Below are 9,994 nucleotides of genomic sequence, written 5' to 3'. Positions count from 1 at the left end.
GCTGTAAAGTTGCTTCTGACTCATGGCAGCCCTATGCATCGGTATCCTCCAAAGTGTCCTATTGTTAACCGCCTTTCTCAGGTCTTACAAACTGAAGCCCATTACTTCCTTTATAGAGTTAATCCATCTCTCTTTTCCTGCTCTTCTACCTCCTTTTTTCAACCCACTTATAGACAGCAGATCCAGGGAGATCCTGAGGACAAATTAACGTGCTGTTGCAAATAGGAGCAGAATCCTAAATATGGGCCTTTCCTATACACAGTGTTGTGAAGGATTACAGCCTAAAGCTAATTCCCTAGATTTGGAGCCCATAGTGGAGGTCGTAAGCAATCAAATTATACTAAACAATTGTGCTGGGTGCAAGCTATTTCCTGCGATAGAGGAAGTAAAATAAGACCGCATCCTTCACAGCTCCCTTGTAGGATCTCATGAACATCCAATATGAGTGTCTTGACCCCTCGTCAAGGGTCTGCTGCCACACTCTAGCTGTCTCAGCTCCCGTTTCATCTGTCGCAGTTCCTTGGTATACCAAGGAGCTGGTCTGGTGTGGGTGCAGAAAGGGCGCCTTGGAGCGACGGCCTTGATAGCTTCAGAGAGCCTGGTATCCCAGCTCTCAAAACCAGCATTACACTATGCCCACTGGCCAAGATCCAAAACGATTAAGTAAAAAATGCAAAATGCAGTGCCAACATAGAAGAACAATACAGAGAGCAGAACCAAACAAGCACTTGAGGAACAATCCTCTATTGCGAAGAACAATACCTAATATTACTTAATTCCTATATAGTTGTATACTGTCCATTTGAAGTTCCAAGTATCAAGGTAGAGGATAAATAAGGTAAGCTCACAGTCCAAGTTTATAGCTTCCTCAAAACAGTCTCTTTTCTTGGCAGTCAATGCCTCTGTGATGATTTTCAATTGTCCTGTGATAAGATTTATGACTTGGGATCTCTCCGAAACTCTCATTTAATTGGCAACTGGATCAACAGGAGGTGTTCCACAACTTATATACACATTACACAGAGTCTTCATCAGCCAACAATATCTACGGTGGCTTGGCTCAATTTAGGAAGGTCTAATTATACAAACAATAAATCACAGTAAAACACAATTCAGAATATACATAGAAAGATATTTTAAAAGTTCCAAAGCTAGTCATACTTACAAATATCAAGGAGTTAACCTGTATAACATCCCTTCTGACTCACCACCTAACATTACTGAGCAAAGTATATATTATACAATCAGGAGCAATATAAGCAGTAGCATTTAATTGGAAACAGATGTGCAGCCACATTGAAAAATCTTTGTTTGTTTTTTACATTCTATTTACTTAACAATAACATTTTTACATTAAATTCAATACAACATTGCATACATTTTGTTAATTTTTGAGTATAAAAATTAAAGAATATGGAGGAAGAAATAGAGAAAACAATTTATAGCTTAAAAAGTAATAAAGCTCCAGGTCCTGATAGTCTAATGGATGTCTATTATAAAAAGATGATCAAAATGATATTACCTAGACTAGAAAAAATATTCCAAAATGTATATATGGGAGGAAGGATGCCTGAAGAAGCCAGAATTTAACGGATTCCAAAACAAAAGTCAGAAACACCAGATATAGGGAATTTTAGGCCAATTTCACTTTTAAACATTGATAATAAAATATTCACAAGCATTTTAGGAAATAGAATTAAATAATACTTTAAGAACTTTACAGGAAAGGATCAAGAAAACTTTTTACCCAGATGACAAATGAAAAATATCGTAAAAATGGTGATTGATATTCTAGAACTTTTGAGAAACAGAAAAAGAACAAAAGCAGCAATGATCTTCATAGACACAGAAAAAAACTTTGATAATGTCAACTGGTTATTCATCAAATCCATGTTAAAAAATCTTAAAGGTAAAAATGCAAATTAGTTGGTCATTAATGCTTAACATTGTTTTTCTTTTTGAGGTACAATCCAAAAGATATAGCTTCAAGTAATGAAATGATTTAGAACAAAACAGCAAAAGTACATTAAAATGTATTTTTAAGGAAACAAGGAAAATCTCCCTTTCTGCCTCTTGCACCCACCCTGATGCAGGAGATTCTCCATGGAGATGCCCCATATAGGTTTCCTCTGCTTGCAGCTCATCTGTTCACTATTCCACTGTCAAAAGCAGATGAATAAAGTTTGTTTAGCCTAGCGATCCCAAGCATGTGTCGTTTTCCTTTTTGTTTATTTGTTTGTAGGGGGTATCTGAGAAGCTACAGCAACACGACTTGAGAAGCTGCAATATGTGCTTATTTGTGTTGCTGTAGCTTTGGAGCCAGCCCCTTTAAAACAAAAAAAGGGGAAACAACATGTGCGTTGGATTGCTAGACTAAACAAACTTTATTCATTTATTTTTCATAGAGAAATAGCAAATGGATGAGCTGCAAGCAGATGAAACCTCCGTGGAAATTCTCCATGAAGAATTTTCTGCAGCATGCAACATGGCAGGTGCAACTGTGAAACTGGCAAGAACTCTGTGCAGCAGACGGGAAGAAAGATCCATTTTGGCTGACAATGCTTGTGTTCTCCTGTGCTATGAGAGCATAAAATCCCCAAACAGATCTTTTTATAACATCCTAAAGATGTTATATTTGTGCTGTGCAAAATCCACCGATGTAAGACAAGGTTTTCAAAGGCAGATATGTTGCTGCACCTGTTAATGGTGGTTTGTGGGTTTCCAGCCTTAGCAGCTCTTGGCTGTCTTGATACTTCAGTGTACCACAAAACAATTTGCAGCAATTAAATATTGGCCAGAAAGAGAGCTTTGGTTTTTTTCAAGCCTTGTTAACACCAAAGGTTCTATTCCCCCAAAGTGTGGGCATGTCTAGGTTCTGTATTTTGCAGATGGTTTGTACTTTCTAATACCTACCATCTCATGAGAAACAGTCGATCTCTCTGCACTGGTTGCTGCTCACTTTAATGAACTAGTGGGATCAGTTCATTTGGAGCTGTAAATAGAGTGCATAAACAACCAGCATACCAGCAATCTCTTCTCTTAATACTTCTTTGACAAGGTACATTCTCCTTTTCAATTGCCAGTTAAGTGCTATATTGTCTGTTACAGGGCCCAGAAGTCAGCCCTATCCACACATGGAAGTGGCCGGCTGCAGTGCCACAGACATACCACTCCAATAAGCCCCACCATTCCAAAAGGGCTTCCTGGTGGCACAGGGAGGCTGCACAAGTGTGATAGTGTCCCCACCTATAAGAAGCCCCCACTGGGCTTCTTAGACTTATGCTACCCAAAAGGGTAGCATAAATCCCAATCCTGAAACACTTAAGAAGTCAGGAAAGTGGGCTCCCTCCTGGCCACACCCCTGGCCCACCTCTGCTATGCCAGCAGTGGGGCCAGGGGCACTGGGTCACTGGAGCCTCATTTGACACCACATCCCAGCACTGTGGGTCATGGCAGCTACTTGCCGCTGGATTCTCCCCTCTGCCAGGGCAAGTGTCTGGGGAGAGCAAATCTGCTGTCACAGCTGGCACCCTGCTCCCAGAGCAGACTTGGGCACCCTTTTGGATGAGGCATTAAGTGTAACACTGTAGAGTAATTAATGCTAGCACATATCCTGTGAGTGAACACATCTGGCAGACAGGATGCCATCTTTGCTCTAATTACGGACTATATTTGCAGCAAAAATAAACAGGAATCTCATTGCATCTTAAGGACTGACTTCATTCCAGCTTAAGCTTGCATGAAATAAAATTTAGATAGCACAACATTCTTCTTCATTTCATCCTTGGGCTGGTATAAGATGCAATAAGCACCCTTGCTTTGCTGAAGATGGGTCAGGAAAACAAGGCCAAGGGCAGGAGGTGGGCAATTTAAATAAATTGCCAAATGCATGCCTCTCATGTCATGCGTCTACACACACTGCTACTGTGAAGCCACCAGCTCCCTTCTACAGGCCTGCTACATAGGTTGGAGCTGCTATTTTATTTATTTATTTATTTGTTTGTTGGGTTTATAAACCGCCCTCCCCTGAAGGGCTCAGTATTAACTCAGAACAATACAAAGTTTGTTAGTCAAATTTACATAAGGTTTATTGGCCATAGTTTCTTTTTGCATTGGCTTAGGTCTCTAAGTATCCCTCTGTAAATTCCCACCCCTTGCCCTTTCCACCCCAGAATTCATTCTAATATGCACAGCACTGTAGTTTTATGTTTGCTATTCAGGCACACATACTAACTCGGCCATGCTGATCTAGGGTCGTTTCCCCACTTACCATGACCACCCTTTGCTGCATGCTACTCTCAGCGCGCGTCATTTCTGGCCCACTCCCAGGCTTCCCCATGACCCCGCGCTCTGCGCTCTGCGCGGGGTCATCAAAAGGTGCCATTTTGAGGAGCGCCAGGAATGACGCACGCTGAGGGGGGGGCGAGAGCGGCAGCGTCGGGGCGGCTGCATTGTCGCCACCCCTGTAGTGGGGAGTGCCGGGGGACCCCATGCTACTTGGGGAGAGTAGCGTGCAGCAGATGGTAAGTGGGAAAACGAGCTAGGTTGGACTGCCCTTGAAGACAACCTGGAAGCCACATCTGGTTCAGAATGCAACAGTTTGATTATTGTCAGAGGCTACCTGACAGGAATATATTTCATCTGTCTTAAAACAGTTGCATTGTTTCCCAGTTTGTTGCAGAGTTCATTTCAAAGGGTCCCTATGTCCCCATGGGCCAACTACAGTCCTTAGGCTGCCCCCTACTGACTGTTGTACTCTCAATATAGGCTGCTGGGCATCAGCTTCCACTGTGGCTCCTACTTTGTGGAATGGGGTTTCTGAGGAGATACTGCCTCTAGAAATTTTCAGGAGGTCCTGCAAACCCATTTTGTCTGCTAGAATTAAAAACAGCTAATCTTATCCTGCACATTTCATTCAGAGACTTCATTCTTTTTATATTAAATTGAAGATTATACATCTGGAAAGTGTACAAAAACAGTCCTAAATAACAGAATTCCAAAATGAAAAAAAATGCCAAAAGGATTTAAGTTTCCTGTTTTAAATTCCAGGTGTATTTATTATTGGACTTCTATGAACTGTGGTTAAGAAACTTCTTCAAGCCATATTTAGAAGAAGTCTCCCAAGGCCAGGTCCTGGCAGACTGGAGGGTGTGGGCAGGGCCATGGAACAAGGCTGGGTTTGCAATAATGAGACAGGGCAACACCCAGTTCCTAAGCTGGAATGCTGGCATGAATGCCAAGAAAGCAATAAATTTTGTTCTCCCAGGAATATGGCCTTGCTGCAAAGCCATGGCCCCTTGGAGAGGTCTAGAAAGCACCCACATAAAGCTCATTTTGTTTCTGGAACAGGCCTAGTAGACACCATAGATAACAAACTTGGTGGGGCAGAGACACAATTGCCCTAAGAGCTGCGGTGAGGATTTATTTCCCCTCCCAAACTTAGGTCTGTATAGACAAGCATTACACATCTCAATTGTAACCTGCTTCCTCTTGCCTTGTTGAGTGTGTGCTGAATCAAGGTAAAGGAACTCACGTGGCAGCCACTGGGGAATCTTCTGATGCAACTCTGTTCCTATTTCAGAGGATTGGCATTAGGCTTAATTAGATGTTTGTGAAGTGGCCAGATGAAAAGGCAATGCATTCCCACCAAGCCGAGCAGTTTGGTCTACGAGATCAAAGATGGGAAAGAGAACAGGGAGTTGCACTTCAAGCGGGATCTGGCTCACACAGGGGCAGCATTGCACAGATAGAAGAAACAAAAGCATGCAGGTTGGGTGGAGGATTCATTAGAAAGAATGGGGCTATACTAGAGACCGATTAGTAGCTCCCTAGTTCTTGAATACAGTGAGCTTTACTTCTGAACATTTATGTTTAGACTTGAGAGCCTAAAGAGGCAAGCTCTAATCTGGAGAACTGGGTACAATTCCCTACTTCACCACTTGAAGTCTGCTGGGTGCCTGTGGGCTAATCACAGTTCCCTATGAACTTTATCAGTCCCACTTACCTCACAAAGTGTTTGTTGTGAGGAGGAGGGGAGATGGAAAGTGATTGAAAGTTGCTTTGAAACTCCTTATGGTAGAGAAAAGCAGGGTATAAAACCAGATCTTCTTCTTGATCTGCAAATATCTTGAAAATCCTCTCCATCACAACAGCAGTTACTTACTACACCCACAACACAAACTCCCTTGGCATTGTTGTCCTCGCATACTCTCCAGCGTAGCATGTGTGTGTGTTTTCTATCAAGGAACCCCAACTAGAAGAAAAATCAAGCTAACAGGGCAGGTTAACTCAAAGCCCTACAATAGATCTATTCAGTTTTTTGGTCAAAAAGCAGGATATCAATAAACTAAACAAGTAACCAGTCTTGTGTTTTTTTCTATTAGCATTTCCTAACTTTATAGTGATTGTGAGAATGCTAATCATCCTCCAAATGACCGATTCCATTCAACAGCAGCAACACAGATCAGCCTCGTCCTCTTCCAAGTATTGCCAAAAGCTTAGATTTTCTGTTTACCAGATTTTCTTTAATTAAAAATAATTAATCAATTTTCTCCCAGTACAAAACATTTACCAGGCCTGAAACCTCAGATGCTTCTGCTATTCAGTATACACTTCTACACTGCAGGCACTTTATGGACCTTAGTGATGGTGGCGATGCATAATTAATAAAATAAGTTCCTGGCAGAACTTTTCTCATTTCTCATTTCTGCACAAGGAATATATAGTTGTGTCAGTTATGAATGTATCCAGTTTCTGCTACTTCTCTTCCCACTCAAAATAACCGGGTACAAGTGAACAATAGTATCTTAAGGGATAGGAGGACAGTTCTTCAAGGACAGCACTGCTTATAAATCAAGGCATTTCCAGTTTAGCTGGTGTCAACACAGGATCATATGTTGAATTATATCAAATAATTTTAGAGTGCTGTTCCTGAAAATGACTCCATCTCCTCCACCCCACCTTGCTCATTAATGTGTGTCTTTTCAGCTGTCACGTTTGTGAAGAACTCTGGTTCTTCACTGTTCATTCACTTTTTATTTTTAATTTTTTTTCAGCTGCCATGGCTGAATTTTTCATAATTGTAACAGGTAGAAATTAACAAAACTAAACAAAAAGAAAACTAAACTAAACAAAAAGAAAACTAAACCAAAAACTAAACAAAAGAAAAAATGGAATCAAATCTTAGTTATAGTTAGTTCCAGAGACAAAGAGATGAGGCCAAATTCTACATATAACATAATTCTACATATAACATTATATATATATAATGCCATTAACTATATATATAGTTAACTATATATATAACTATATATATAATTAACTATATATATGTGTGTATATATATATGTGTATATATATGTGTATATATATGTTTCCCTTTAAACCCCTTTTCAGTCTAATATATAATATATATTATTATTCATTCATGTTGAAGCCAGGATCTGCACCTGTCACTGTGCTTTAACCAGGTTAGATATATTATTTCCTCCATGTATTCCCTTCTTAGATCTTTCCAGTGAGATAAGAGACAAGTGAAGTAACAGAATGGCATGTTTCCACCTGCAGTTTCCATGATGGGGTAACACATGGCACCTTTCCAGTCAATGAGACCAATAAAGGAACATCAGTGGAAAGGCGACAGGGCGAGGTGGGTGAAAGAGAGATTAGGTTTGGTGTGATGAGACAGCCACGGGAGGGGTTCCATCTAGTCCTTCCCTCATGGCCAAATTGGAGGCACCAGCCTGTCAACATGAAAGTGAAGCAAGTAAAAAGGAAGCAGTTTGAGGGGGATCGTAGAATGTAGGCAAAATTGTCTTGTGGAAATAGACTGATGATTAAGTTGCAAGGGTTTTGGGAAAGGTATTGCTATGGAAATGCAGTCAGAAGCCGGAGGACCCTGCAATCACAGAATGCAACTAACCACAGAATGTATTTTACAAGGAATTGTTTGCATATGATTGTTATTTACTACATGAATGCAATATTGTTTTGACACATACCAGATAATCACTTTGGAAATCTTTATAATTAGACCACACAGTGAACATTGCACATTTACATATTGTTGGTGTTTACAGAGTAGCCCTTACAGAATCACTTCTTGTTGTTTCAAATTGGAGGCAGAGCTAAAGCAGAGCCTTCATCTTCAGAGCTGAAAGTTCAGAAGGGCATGTAAAAATTCTGCCAGAGTGAAACTGCACTTCTGACATAGGGCATGAAGCAAATTTGTAATAATCAGAACCAGCTTTTTATTAATAGTTGTTTCTGGTTTAGATGGTCATTTTGGGTTGCTCTGTCATGTTACTAGTCAAGGTAAAATAGAAGAATTGTCATTAAATTAAATGAATTAACAAGCAAAAAATTTTACTAAGGATTTTTTTTCTTTTGCCTTGAGAAAAGTAGTACATTTGTCAAATAGCCACATCAGTCTCATTCATGGTAGCTGTTGCTTTAGGAGGCTGGGGCATAGTACTAAAAGCCATTTGGATTAGTCATACCACGCCCAAATCACAACTCACAGTTTCACACATGCACAGTAGATATAAGTAAATATGAGAAGGGATAAGATTCTCCTGATACACCAGAGCTAGAGTTCCATATCAGTTAGAGTGTAGACTATTCCTGGGAACACCTGGGTAAATCCCTGGTCTCAGATGGAGTTCCCTGGGTGATTTTGAGCTAGCCACTCTCTCCCTCTCATCCTAATTTACCTCATAAAGTTGTTGTGAAGATAAAATGGGAGAAGGGACCATGGGTTCTCGCTCTTGGAGAAAAGGCAGGATTTTAAAAATTCAAATAATAAATAAAATAACCAATACCACACTGCTGAAAAACCACTTCAGAGCTGTTTCATATCTTTAGTATCTAAAATGGCAGGGAATGTATCTTCATGTCTGGGCCTGTGTATACCTAAGATGTTTATGAAGACTATCAATTACAAGAATCATACAAATGCTCACTGCTTGTAATACTTACCCTTACAACTAGAGCTCCATATTAATGATGAGATGTATCTGAAGCTGACACTTTTGCAGCTGTACAGGTGGCATTCATCAGACCAGGCAGATAATAACTGTCATTGTCACATGTGCACAACCAGTTTGCTTCAAGCTCTCCATCTCAATGAGAAACTGCCTTCCTTCTTGATTGCTGAAACTGACTTGTTAAAAAATTGAACTGCACTTTACAGTACAGTGGCTCATTGCAGTCTGAAGTTGAGCAATCCATCATCTCCATGAAAGATCAGGACAGTCACATATGCACCAAGGGCATGGCATGCCTCATCGCTGTGGCCTTTACAGAAAATAAATGAATGCAGGTTGCATTGGGGGGTGGGGGTGGGTGGGTGGGTGGAAGAGAGAGGCTTTCTGTGCAGTCGTTTTTTGGGGAAGGGACACTTTTCTCTTCAACAAGTCAGCTATGTTCCAGCATCCAACCTGGGACTAGATAAGCATGACATGTTACATACATTGAAGTAAAAGGGAGCATTGTGCCATAGCTTAGGTAATGTCTTGCTGCCAGTTATGCATTACAAAGCTCAAGTGACTTTGCCTAAATATTATAATCCAACTAAGAATGCTTTTAAAAAGCCATTTTAAAAACTTATTTTGCAGAGAAGGATTGTACATTTATCTGTTTATTAAAGGGTTTATCCTGGCTTTCCTCATGGGTCATCAGCTTACAAATCACAATTTAAAATGCCACAATTTAAAAGGTGCATAATAAAACCCCAAATAATTCCACCTCCCCAAATAAGTGTCTGTATTTTATAAACTTTTTAAAGACCCGGCAAATAAAATGACTGTGAAATGCCTCCTGAAAATTTCTAAAGATGGTTCCCACCTCCTTCAAGGAGCCCATTCCACAATGCTGGAGCTACAATGGAAAAGGCATGTGGGCTCTCGTTAATGCCAGTGGGCTATCTTGAGTGGGAAAATAACCAGAGGTAGCAGCATTAAGACTATGGTTGGCACACAGGGATGTATGAGGGGAG

The sequence above is a fragment of the Sphaerodactylus townsendi genome, linkage group LG05, assembly GCF_021028975.2.
Source record: "Sphaerodactylus townsendi isolate TG3544 linkage group LG05, MPM_Stown_v2.3, whole genome shotgun sequence".
Taxonomy (NCBI): domain Eukaryota; kingdom Metazoa; phylum Chordata; class Lepidosauria; order Squamata; family Sphaerodactylidae; genus Sphaerodactylus; species Sphaerodactylus townsendi.
The sequence above is the reverse complement of the archived record's forward strand: the minus strand, read 5'-3'. Positions refer to the sequence as shown.